This window comes from Schistocerca cancellata, chromosome 5 (assembly GCF_023864275.1).
Source record: "Schistocerca cancellata isolate TAMUIC-IGC-003103 chromosome 5, iqSchCanc2.1, whole genome shotgun sequence".
NCBI lineage: Eukaryota > Metazoa > Arthropoda > Insecta > Orthoptera > Acrididae > Schistocerca > Schistocerca cancellata.
The window spans coordinates 76,675,167-76,688,517 of record NC_064630.1 but is presented as its reverse complement, the minus strand read 5'-3'; positions in this window follow the sequence as shown (position 1 = coordinate 76,688,517).

Sequence of the window (13,351 nt, the reverse complement as noted above, 5' to 3'; positions counted from 1 at the left end):
ATTAAGTTGGTTGGTTGTTTTGGGGGAAGGAGACCAGACAGCGAGGTCATCGGTCTCATAGGATTAGGGAAGGACGGGGAAGGAAGTCGGCCGTGCCCTTTGAAAGGAACCATCCCGGCATTTGCCTGGAGCGATTTAGGGAAATCACGGAAAACCTAAAACAGGATGGCCGGACACGGGATTGAACCATCGTCCTTCCGAATGCGAGTCCAGTGTCTAACCACTGCGCCACCTCGCTCGGTATCAGATTAAGACTGATTGCTTACTCCACAGGAATTTCCTAACTAGATCGTTACTTAAGTGAGACTTGCACCATTTTGCAGCACTGCCAGTGACACCACAGCATTCTAATTTACTTAAGAGAATGCTGTGATTCACACAGTCAAAGGCTTTTGACAGGCCACATAAAGTGCCAGTAACCTCTAATTTCTATCTAATGAATTAAGTACATTCTTACTGTACATGTATACAACCTTCTCTATATCGGAAGGTTTAAACTCAAACTGTGACTTGGATAATACATTATTTTCAGTAAGATGCTTAAGAATGCGCTTGAACACAACCTATCCAAATATTTTTGAAAAAGCTGTCAAAACTGAAATTGGTCGATAGTTTTATGGTATCTTTTTATCCACTTCCTTGTAAAGAGGCTTAACTTAAGCAAACTAAAACATGCTAGTCTGGAAATGTTCCTCTGATAAGAGATTGATTACACAAATAACATAACTCACATGAATGGTGTTTGATTAACTTCATGTACATGTTATCATAACCACTAGATACTTTGATTTTACAGATTTTATTATGGATGCTACTGCTTTGGGAGAAGTGAGTTACATTTCAATTTTACTGAAGTTATTTGTAGAGATTGATCTCAAATACTCCATTGCACTGTTTACCAAACCTGATAACCCCAGGCTGTCAGTAACAGAAACAAAGTACTTCTTTAAGAAGTTTGCAACACTACATACACTTGTTACCAATGTCTCATTTATTTTTAGAGCTAAGTGTTCCTCTTCCTTACTGGCCCAACCTGTCTCTGTCTTCACTATATCCCATACAGTTTTTATTTCGTTGCCTGATGTAATTATTTTTTGTGGTAATAAGTCTGCTTAGATATCTGGATTACCAACTTCAATATTTTGCAGTATTCTTTGTAATGCATTATAATGCTAACATTAGAGCTCTTCCTAGATAATAGACACAGTTTCCGTTTTCTCCCACATGATACTTTTATACCTTATGTAACCCATGGTTTATTTTTAGACTTCCGTTTGATGGGAGTTACCTTTAGGAGAAAGCAATTTTGAAATGAGGAAATAACTTTATATGGGAATGCTTTGTACTTTGCATTTAAGTCAGAAGTATTGTAAATATCTATCCAGTTCTTGTCTTTGAAAAATGACCTAAATTTCTCAATTTTTGACTGATTTATTACCCTTCTGTACTCAGATTTAATAGATTTTATATCCTGACAAATTTCACCATTTGATATAAGATGCTGATTGTCGTGATCAGACAGCCAGTTTACTATTCGTTTTGTGATATGATTTTTTCACCTAAATTTGTCTATAAAGATATTATCAATAGCAGTCTTGGGTCATTTACATACCCTAGTTACAAAGTTCATGGTAGGAATAAAATTGAATGACAATGTTACTGATCTTAGTAAGTGTTCATTGACAGAGCTTTTCAATAAACCACCAACACCCACTATTTCCTTTATTCTTACTGTGCAATGGGACAACAGAGCTACCAATTTTTTTATTTAGATGCGTAAGTTTCCTGACAGTGTTCTGTATATACTTACTATTATAAAGGACTTTTTATGCAATTCTACTTCTGTTCCACAAGCTTCTCAATACTGGTGTGAGCAAATTTTTTAATACAAATATTATGGAAATTGAAACAGTTCTTGACAAATGTGGTAACTCCTCCTTTCTCCATATTTTCTCTACAGAACTAAGAGGCTGACTTAAATCCTGTAACAGTTAACACACACACACACACACACACACACACACACACACACACACACACACACACACACACACACACACACACACACACATATATATATATATATATATATATATATATATATATATATATATATATATATATACACCCATATATATATATATATATACCAGTGGTCACATGATGTTCAGAGAGGTAGATTATATCAACTGGTTTGCTCAACTGTAATTTTTCAACGCAAATAAGTGACTTATTAAGTTTGCCCATCAGTCCTCAGATATTCTGATGCAATAAGGATAACTTTTTTTCTGCATTGGCTGAATTACAACTGAATGAACATAATTTTTCTGTCAGTTTCTGCAGTTCTCCGGTTTCAATTAGTGACTGTTTGCATGACTTGTGTACATTAAAATTTGCTTTCTGTCTGCCTGTTTTATCAGTGTTGACGTCATTTTTTTCAACCTGTCTCTGAACATCTTTTGGTTCTGCCCTCCCAACACTAAGAAATCTGCTGTTCTGTCACTTGTAAACACTGGTACTTTACTGCATGTGTTAGTGCCCCCTTAAGTTATTTATATTAGCCCAGATAGTTTTCTCTTCCCTTTCCTGTTGAGGTGATGGCCATGCCAGTATAGTCCCACCTACTGATAGAGTCAACAGGAATTGCGGTTGCTCAGGTTGCTCATGTCAACCAATCACAGCATAAGATCTGTGATGTTATGGAAACTCCAATGTTTTGTCACTCAGGCTCATAAACACCAGAGTTTGAGTGCACAAAATATTAAACATACAAAGTTTAGAAATGGAAATACCAAAAAACATCAAGCGTGCAGTAAAGCTAACATAAATGATATTAAAGCTCTCTCCAAAACGCATCTTTTAGTATGGTTTTCTGTTGTAAACTATCAGGAAATGTGACGTTGTGGGATAAATAAACTACCTATAGATTTTATCTTGGAGTAAGCTTTTGATGTTATCTAGTAGCTGATTATGAAACGGAAAGAGGATATAGCCGCTAAACGTTTGGCTAGAGTGTGATATTGCCCCCTCCCCTCCCCCCCTCTGCCTACTGAAATGTTGGCTGCGGTGACGAACTGATCTGTAGCATAGCCCAAGGTTTAGGTTAGTTCGGATCACTAAATTTCGCAGCCTTCTCCTGTATGGGAACTACGAGCTGCATCTGACCGGAGGTAATGCCTCCATCCATGTAAAATAGATGAAGTGCCCATCAGTGCAGCCTTTAGTGTATGATGCAAGCTTTCCACTTAAAGGCGCTACAGTCTGGAACCGTGCAGCCGCTACGGTCTCAGGTTCGAACCCTGCCTCGGGCATGGATGTGTGTGATGTCCTTAGGTTAGTTAGGTTTAAGTAGTTCTAAGTTCTAGGGGACTGATGACCTTAGAAGTTAAGTCCCATAGTGCTCAGAGCCATTTGAACCAAAGCTTTCCACCAGCCTGTTCTGCTCAGGGTGATAGCTGGTAGTGAGCAGACAGCTGCAATCACATAGCTGTAGGATTACTTCAAAAAACTGTGATTCGAATTGCCACCTCTGATCCATTGTGACTGAGAGAGGAATACCAAATCTCGAAAATCGCTCACTTCACCACAGTGTCTGTTGAGATGTTTGGTACAGAAGTAACTTCTGGCGATTTTGTGAACCATTCTAGGATTGTAACCAGATAACAACGACCATCCAAACATGGTAGCAGTCCTATGATATCCACATGTATGAGGTAAAATCTCACTATGGGCAATGGATACTGCATAACTCATGTAAAGGTGTGCTGACTAACTTTGCTGCATTGGCACTTGAGGCGTGAGAGTGCACATCTGCACATCTGCAATCCTTCTATACGCAAGGCAACACCACATTGCTTGCTACAAATTTTGCCATAGTATGTATGCCTGGATGAGCCAAATTATACAGTGCTTTGAAGACAATGTGTCTAAATTCTGAGCGAATGTAAGGGCACTGTATTCCTTGCAATGTTTTATTTATTTATTTAGCCTTCTGTGGACATTTTAAAATGTATGGATGTTTCAGTTTGTGTACATTCACATATTTATACAGTTTGCTGTTATATGTAGTTAAACACTGTGAGATATAAGTTATTTACAACAATTTTTGCTCATCATCAAAACGTTACATCTAGTTAAATATTGTGAAACAAAAGTTATTTACAATTACTTTGTACTAAGGAATTCACTTATAGTGTAAAAGCAGTGTGTCTGCAAAAACAATTTAAGATTTTTCCTAAAGCGGTACATATTATCTGTTTCTTTTATTTTCTGTGGCGGTTTATTATACAGTTTTACACCTTCATACAAGAAGTTATTTTGAGTCTTATGTTTATCGTTCCTGTCTAGGTGAAGACAGTGACTCGTTCTTGTACTATAGTTACGAAAACTGTCATTTGTGCTATAATTCTCTACATTTTTCTTGATGTACACTATGGTTTGGAATATGAATTCACAAGGAAAAGTTAGAATTTCTAACATTTTGAAAAGTTCTCGGCAGTGGGCCCGCTTACTGCCTTTCGTTATAATTCTTACTGCTCTCTCTTGCTTTTTAAATACTGTTTGTAAATTCTGAGCTCTGTTTCCCCCGAAAATAATACCATAACTGATTATTGAATGAACGTAACTAAAGTATACAGTTCTCAGACATTCATTACTGCATGCGAATACAAGGACTCTGAGTTCATAACATGTTATGGACATCTTTTTCGAGAGTTTCACAGCACGTTCATTCCACTTCATTTGGCTGTCAGTGTGCAACACTAAGAATTTTGTTGTAGGTACATCGCCTATGGAGATGTTATCTAGTTTTAAATTTAAGGGACTCTGTTTTCTGTTCATTCTAAAGCATATTGTATTTGTTTTCTTTATGTTGAGAGTTACTTTGTTTCCTGAGACCATTTGTAAACATCACTCAGCACTTCAGTAGAATTTTCCAGCATTTGTGCTGGTGTCTTACTGGTGATTATTATGTTACTGTCATGAGCAAACAACATCTTCTCTCCATAGCTGATATGTTGTGGGAAATCATTTATATACACCAGAAACAATACTGGGCTCAGTACACTTCCTTGAGGGAGCCCAATATTGATATATTGTGGATCAGATATGTTTCTCAAAGTACTTTAATCCACTGGAGATCTGTGTGATCTGTACTCTGTTTTCTAGATATGAACGAAACCATTTGAGAACCACTCCCCTTACTCCTATTGCGTCTAACTTATGCGACAGCTTCTGGTGGTCAGCTGTATCAAATGCCTTAGATAGGCCTATAAAAAGGCCAGTTACATAGCTGTTCTCATCTAGTGATTCTAAAACTGTTTTTGTAAATTGTGCTATTGCAGATTCTGTACCTCTACCAGGCCTGAAACCACGCTGGTCATTGCAGGGGAGGCTGAATTTACTTAGATAGTTCATAAGCCTGTTTTTTATTACTGTTTCTATCACTTTGGAAAAGCATGACAATAGAACTATTCGTCTGTAGTTCTCAATGTTTTCTACGTCACCTTTCTTGTGAACTGGTAAAATTTTGGCATGCTTCAGATAGTCAGGGAAGCAACCAGTTTTGAAGGATTCATTTATGACTTCTGTTAGTGGAGCTTTGATACCATTTATGCATTTTTTCAGCACATGCATTGTGATTTCATCTAAACCTGCCGAGTTTTTGTTCTTTAATTGCATTACCACATTGCAAACGTCCTCCTCAGTACTTGGAAGCAATACCATTGAGTTTGCTATATGCTTCTATATTGGTTGATTAGCACATTTTGGAAAATTTTTCTGTAACTTCGTTGCAATGCTGCTAAAGTAGGTATTCACATAATTTGCTAATTCTTTTGGGTTATTTTCTAAGTTTTCCTTGTTCTTGGTTTGTGTGTTTGTACCTCTCTGCTTCACAGTTCTTGTTTCTTGTTTCACTACAGCCCTTGTAGCTTTACTTTTATTATTGGCTAAATTTATGAACCTATTGTTGGATGATTTTTTGGCAGTGTTGAGTACCTTCCTGTAGATCCTTTTATAGTTTTTGTAGTAGTGCAAAAAAAATCGGGATCACTATTGTCCTTTTTAATAGAATTTAGGTGTCGCACCAAATGCTTGTGTCACCACATGGGGCAGGAATGCGAGGCAGCCATAGGACAGTATGTTCACTTGCGAGCAAGTCATTTAGTACCACAGCATCTTTCTGCTTGATCACTATCTCCGCCCACAGTACTATTTATAGCGCAATTCCGTTACAGACAATCTGTGATGTTCTCCTTGTCAGAAATATGCCACACATTGATTCTATATTGTGCTACATGTTCTGCCTGTCTGCACCATTGTGGCGCCCTCAAAGAAAGATGTTAGTGGCTTGTGGTCTGTAAAGATCGTGAAATTCCTTCCTCTACCGACGATCGAAAATGTTTAACAGCCATGTAGATTGCCAACAATTCCTCATAGACAGTGCTCTAGTACCTTAGTTGTGGTGTGAGGCTATGTGAATGAAAGGTAAGTAGTTGCCATCCACTTCCCGCTCTTTGTTCCAACGCTGCTCCTTTGGCATTTTGGCTTGTGTCCACCTTGATGGCCAATGGAGCATTAATTCATAGATGAGCCAATTGTTCCACGTCAAACAGCGCTTGATTGCGATAAATGAGGCTTTGCCGTGCAGATTACCAGCAGTGTGTTCGCTCACTCGCAATGTGGTGACTGGTTCTGGCTGCCTTGGCAGCTCCGGAAGATGTCGTTGATAGAAGCTCTCAGTTCCAAAATATCTACATAATCCCTTGTAGGTTGTTGGTATGGGCGTATTCTGTGCTATCTCGACCCATCTCAGCCCAGCCAAGGAGATTGTATATCTTAAGAAGTGCACTTCTTGTTTGCCAAATACACATTTATCAGAATTAACTGTTATGACGAATTATTGCAGACGCTAAAAAAGCTGCCGCAGATGGGACACATTCTTCTCAACTGCTGGCTAAAATACGACAATATGGTCCAACTCACAGCAGAGAAATGCTAAACCCTGTAATATCTTGTGCCTACAACTGTATAGCATTCCTCAACTCGAAGGCTGTAAACCTGTATCGAAAAAACCCGAATAGTGCTGTTACTGCAGTTTTTGGTATATCACTCACTGCTACTGGAAGGTAAATAGTACAATGAACAACCAAATGTGATAAACAACTGACCTGAACGATAGCACTGTTAAAGTCTGTTACTTTTGGTACTGGGTAGTGGTAGGGTATTATACAAGCACTGAATGCGATATTGTTTCCACATAAATTCTGTGATCCATCTTTCTTTCACACCCTATTTAAGTGAGACGCCCATGGAATGTCCGATCTGTCAACAACACCTACTTCCAGCAGCTCATCAAACCCAGCTTGTGCCACCAAGAGTTTGTATGGCGCAGATGTGTGCAGACGAACTGCAATGGGTCGGCCCAACGTTATTTTGATGTGGTACCTCATCGAGTGTCTGCATAACCCCATGGTAATGAATTTGCAGATAAGTGATGACAACTTTTGTGTTATCTAGCCAAAGGGCCCATCCTACTATTCCCAATGGTCAAAAAGTATTCAGTCTGTTGGAAATTCTGTTGTGTGGTATAGTTGATTGGAAAAACAGACAGTGTCTGAAGGGATACCGCAATCACTGGTTATACAATGTTACTTATAATCCATCTTGATTGCAAAAGTGTCATGAGAATAAACATTTTTCCAGTCAAGACGGATTATAAGTAACATTGTATAGTTGGTTAGGTTTTACCCTGTTGAGCAGGTGGTTCTCCATCTGCAAGCACATATGATACATTCACTATATTGGAACAGCGATTCACTGCAATTAACTGTCAGTTGACTAGATGTGGCAATAGGTGGATATGTGAAAGAAAACCCGCACCAAGTATGGGGTCTGTGACACTGGCGACTACAAAAAGCCACACGTGTTTGAATGAAGGACCCAAGTCCACCGTCCATCTCTGTTCCCCTTTTGTTTAAATGGAGGACTCGTTTGCTGCTGTGAGTATGTTGCACCGCAGGAATGTACTTAATGTCTAACTGTTTCAACAGGGGCTCATCTGAGAGCCAGAATCCACAAAAAACTCTTGCCGGAGATGCAGTCACATGCAAATAATTTCTATGACTTGTGCTCCGCTATCAGCTTTGTGTTTGCCTGCTGTCTCCACACCTCCTTCTGTGGACACATAAGCTACTGGTGACTGACGTCAACGTCCTTTAACGTACACCCATGGCATTTGGGTCACCACAGTGTGTAGTACGGCAGTGTGCAGCTTCCCCAAAGTGATACCACCACCACCGATCAGTATCAGTCTCAGATGTCCATTGATCATCTTTCTAGAGCCCCATCCGCTTCTCTGGAATATACTCATAATAACGTCCTACCTTGTGCTGCTGTGCCCATGTTTTCAGATTCATGTATGCCATTTGTTCCGCCTCCTGTTCTAACCTCTGTTCTTGCATCAACTCCGCCGTACAGGTTACACATGATAGCTTGTGCTGCATCCGTGTCTTCTCATTGACCGTTATTACGCATGTTTCCGACGGTGGCGTACAGGGAAACTCCCACCAGACAACGCCGTTAGCTCCCTAAGCGACAAACCTTGATATGCAGTTATTGCTACAAGAATGCCAACAAATAACGTACGAAGCCACATCATGCGCAGCGACTGTTCCTGTCAACACTTGTAAGGCCCACATCACTTGAGACAGTGGACTCGTGACACGACAGAGAGAGATGTGTAATTAGATGTTAATGTATTGCTGAAGCTGGGCTCTGCTTCTGTTCATCTAAGGGAAGATTTTGTGACCTAAAACGGTTCACTTTAATTTAAAATAAAACTCCAGAATAGTTACTGACAACTGATCAGAATTCCTCTAACTGCTAGGTTGAAAAATTGGTGCAGATTTTTAAATCACCGAGTGATGTAAGTTATCACCAATCAGATTTATTGTCCACTCAACACACAGCTTTTTGTTGATGAGTGCAAGCTATTGTGCAGCGATAAATGATATGAATTGAGCCCCAATGGTGCATAACAATGCACCATAAAATTAATACGTTAATGAAGTAACTAGGAAACAGTAGACTGATCACAGTTACAAACTGCGATAAAATATCCTTACTCAAGGGTAACTAATCTGACATACTGGTAATTGTCCTGCAGGTCGATTACATATTGAATTCAAATAACGATTCCACTAACAGCTGTAGCCCATGGCAAGTTTATCAGAGTTCCAATTGATCCTGAACGATTCTAAGTCCCGAGACTGTGCCAGGAACTAAGTCAAAAATTGCACAGATTCGTCAGAGTCCATGCGAAACATTGTTGAACACTTGCAGATAGACCACCATCCAAAGCGGTCATCTCTGACCCCAAACTCACGAGGCTGCAACAGACAGACAGACACCGACAGATAGACCAACCCAGATAGAGAAACCATAAAGAATGTGGCCATTGCCCATTTAAAGCCTCAGTCACCCCTTTTAAAAAATATCTCATTTTCTAACTCCCATAATCTCCCTCCCACAAAAAGTGCAGCCAGTGATGTCACACAGAACCTTATCTGGCCGAAGGTATATATTTATAAATATTATACAAATATTTAACTGAAATATCGATAGCGCCATTAGCTGCAAAATAAAATTGTACTTCAAAAACATAATAATATCTAAGTACAATAGTTTGCCTCTAAATCAGAGTTTAATTATTCACAATTTGAACCTTCAACGGTAAAAATTCTTTGTGCTCTTGGCATGTTTGTTATTTATTTTAAAATTACAAACAGATCGTCAGATTTTGTCTCCTCTTTTCATTGCTGTATTCAGAACTTATGTATCTTTGATGGAATTCAAACTATGGGCTGCCAACGCATACTGCCATGCTATCAGTTATCTGCCTTCATATATAAGTTACACTGAATTTAATTAATTTCCAATTAAATTGATTTTCTCATCTTAATTATCAGAGTTATTAATCACACGTAAGTGAATGTGGCTCATCAAAAAAAGCAATTTGATTGCTCAGTGAGTTTGGTGGTATGATTAGAGTAAAAGTTATAAATTATCAAGTGCAAGATGTGTAATTGCAACCTCTTTCATTTGACAGCTCGTGTGTCTCTGTACGTATTATGCACATGCACAAATGATCACAGAGCAATGCAGCTTTCCAGTGGCCACTGGCCACTGATGTCACGCCCCCACAAAAACCCCACACGTGGTTAGCACTTACTTTGAAACCACATGGACCTTCTGGCGACCATGCAGCCATGATAGCTTCCAGCAGAGCAGAAGACGTCCTCGACCAGCATCCAGAGCCAGCATACATGCCCTCTTCCCTTGCATGCCATGTTGGCATGTAATTCAATGCAGTGCTTGACCAAATTGCATTCCAATAGGCCTCAACAGATATGCATTGTCCTGTTACAATCTGTTACCCATCAGTTCATCATTAAAGTCCCTCTGTAGTCTGAGCTCCAGTGACAAGGTATACTGTTGCATAATTGCCTCCTTAGGTGTGATGTAGTTATGTAGCAACAGTACATCTTCTGTTTCCTGTATCATGGCTCCTTCTAAATGTGCCACCATGATGATGTATATATTTTCGTTTGTAAATTTGTTGTGCAGTTGAAAAATACCCTGAACGTGCATAAATCAAGTCATTGCTTGACTGGGCAAAAACAGTGGAAGCTTGATGCACCTCAGATGATTCATCAAAGATATGTCTTGACTAATGCAGTCATTGCCTGTGTGTTGCGACATAACTGATTAGATTAGATTAGATTAATACTAGTTCCATGGATCATGAATACGATATTTCGTAATGATGCTGCAGGTTGTTCCGTTTTGACGTCTGTTGCAGTTGCTTGCGCTGTCGCATCGGTCATTGGGAAAAGAATATCTTGATTTACGACGAATCACGTCAGGATCACCGCTTTGTGGAATCCGTTCCTCCAATTAGGATAAAACAGAGACAATAGATAACCTAGTACGCTACTTCAGTTAACACTCACTAGCTGCAACACTAAACAATTGAACCAAGGAATCAACAACAAAACTGTTTATAAAATATACTAGTTCCTTGAACAAAAACACATTACTCTCACTTACTTGTCCACCATTACATATGTCACCACGAGGCGAATGCGTCAGTTTCGAGACGATCTCAACAGTTACAGCTATATGAGACATCAATTTGGCGAGTCTTGTGAAAGAACGTGAACCTACATCAGTACAAAATTTTATTGACTCAAGAGTCGAAACCAAAGTTCACAGACTGCATCGTGAGTTCGCTGACTGGCTAGGTTGTGACTTCCTGGACTTGCGTCATACAGTAGAGAGTTGTTGAGTCCCTCTAATTACGTAAAGTGTGCCCTACACATCATAGGCAGTTACCCAAGTAGCTGATTGTGTAGAGTGCACATTAGGGTTTTTTGATTAGGGGACACTCCATCCAATCCAGATAACGATAGCAGTGGGAAGCCCAGAAGTATCATTGTAAATTTCAAATAAATGCATCCCACAAATGAGAGTATCAAAACTGGCGAAGCATTCGCAACAAAGTGATTTACTGGCCATAGAAAGCTGGTTAAAACCTGAAGTTCACAGGAGTTAGATCATTGGGCAAAATTTTATACTGGGAGGATAAATAAGTGGGGAATGGCGGTGGTGTACTTGTTGCAGTAGACAACAAACTCAAATTCACCGAGATAGAAGTTGAAGCTGCATATGAGATTGTCAGGACGAGACTCAGTATCAAAGGTGAGCAAACAACTGTAATAGGGTTCTTGTATCGACTGCCCGATTCTCGTTCTGAAGTAACTCAAACCTTTAGAAATAACTTCAGATTGCCTGTACATAAATTCCCTAATGATACTGTAATCACTGGGGGAGACTTTAATCATCCAACAGTGAATTGGGATGATTACATTTTTGTTACTGGCGGGTGTGACAAGATATCCTGTGAAACATTACTATATGCTGTCTCTGATAACTACCTAGAACAGTTCGTTCACAGCTCCACTTGTGACAGAAATATATTAGATCTAATCACAATAAACAGAGTTGACCTTTCAGAGGAAGTCCACATCGAAAGAGGAACCCATATGTTTTCCACGTGATGCCATTGCCTTCAGAAAAACTCACTGTGAGTAGGATAGCTAGGAGAGCACATACTTGATTATCTGGCATGCATATATCATTGATAACTTAATCGATGAGTCATGGGTTTCCCCCACTCCCCATCCTAATCTCTCTGACAGAGACCAATTGCCCTATGTATATAATGGCGGAAAATTCATATTTTCCAGGGAAATTTCAAAATTTTGGCGGTAAAATAAAAAATAGCACAATTGCACTAGTGTGTTTCATGTGGGAGTTATCTGTTGTATAAATTTGTGGAAAATTCAAAAGGGTACATTGTCATACTGGCAGAATTAGAATACTAGCCCTGACTCTATAATATCACAATCTGACTTGGAATATGAGCACCAGCTGAAGTATGATGTCACAATCCAAGATGGCCGACCTGGAGTACAAAATGGCTATAAAAATGGCGATAGGAGCATAATTGCATAGCTCTACGATGCAACAGTCCAGATCAGACCTGTCAGAATATTTATAACAGTGCAGAATTCTGGTATATGGGCCCAGGCTTAATACTGGGGTTTACTGCCCAAGAGACAGAATACTGACACTGCCTCTATGACACCATAATCCAGCTCAAACCATTGGGGCTATTTTTATAGCAGTGTAGAAATTTGGCATACTATCCCAGACTTGAGACACTGGCTGAGTCTTACTATAAGCAACTATTCACACAGAGGTATATGGGCACAGCTAACTCTAAGTTTAGATTTGTCTTTATTTAAACAAACACCAGTGAGAGAGGGAGAAGGGGTCTCTGCCGCTGTCACAACTGTACCCACCAACCATATACATCATGCCGACCATGGTGTGGTAACTGATGACTCTGCACCATAGTGTCAGCCACCAGGCTCCACTCTGTGGGCATACTGTGGTTAACGTCGCTACCTCTGCTGGCCAGAGCACGCCTATAGTAGCAGTATCCAGGCTGGCCACTGTGTGTGCTACTCTTGCTCTGCCAGTCCCACCACCTGTACTCATAGTGGGCATGCCACTTCCCACGAGCAAACTGGAATGTCCACTACTGATGCAGTGCCTGACGTTTAAGGGTAGGCTTATTCATGTTACAGGTTTGAGTTGCAGTCTTCCAAATAGGATTTAAATTTTAATATGAATGTAACTTTACTCGACATTTGCGGTGACATTCTTTTTAGTGATTTTTGCGAAGCCTCAAAGGAATAATGTCTCTCGTAATTAAAACAATTAA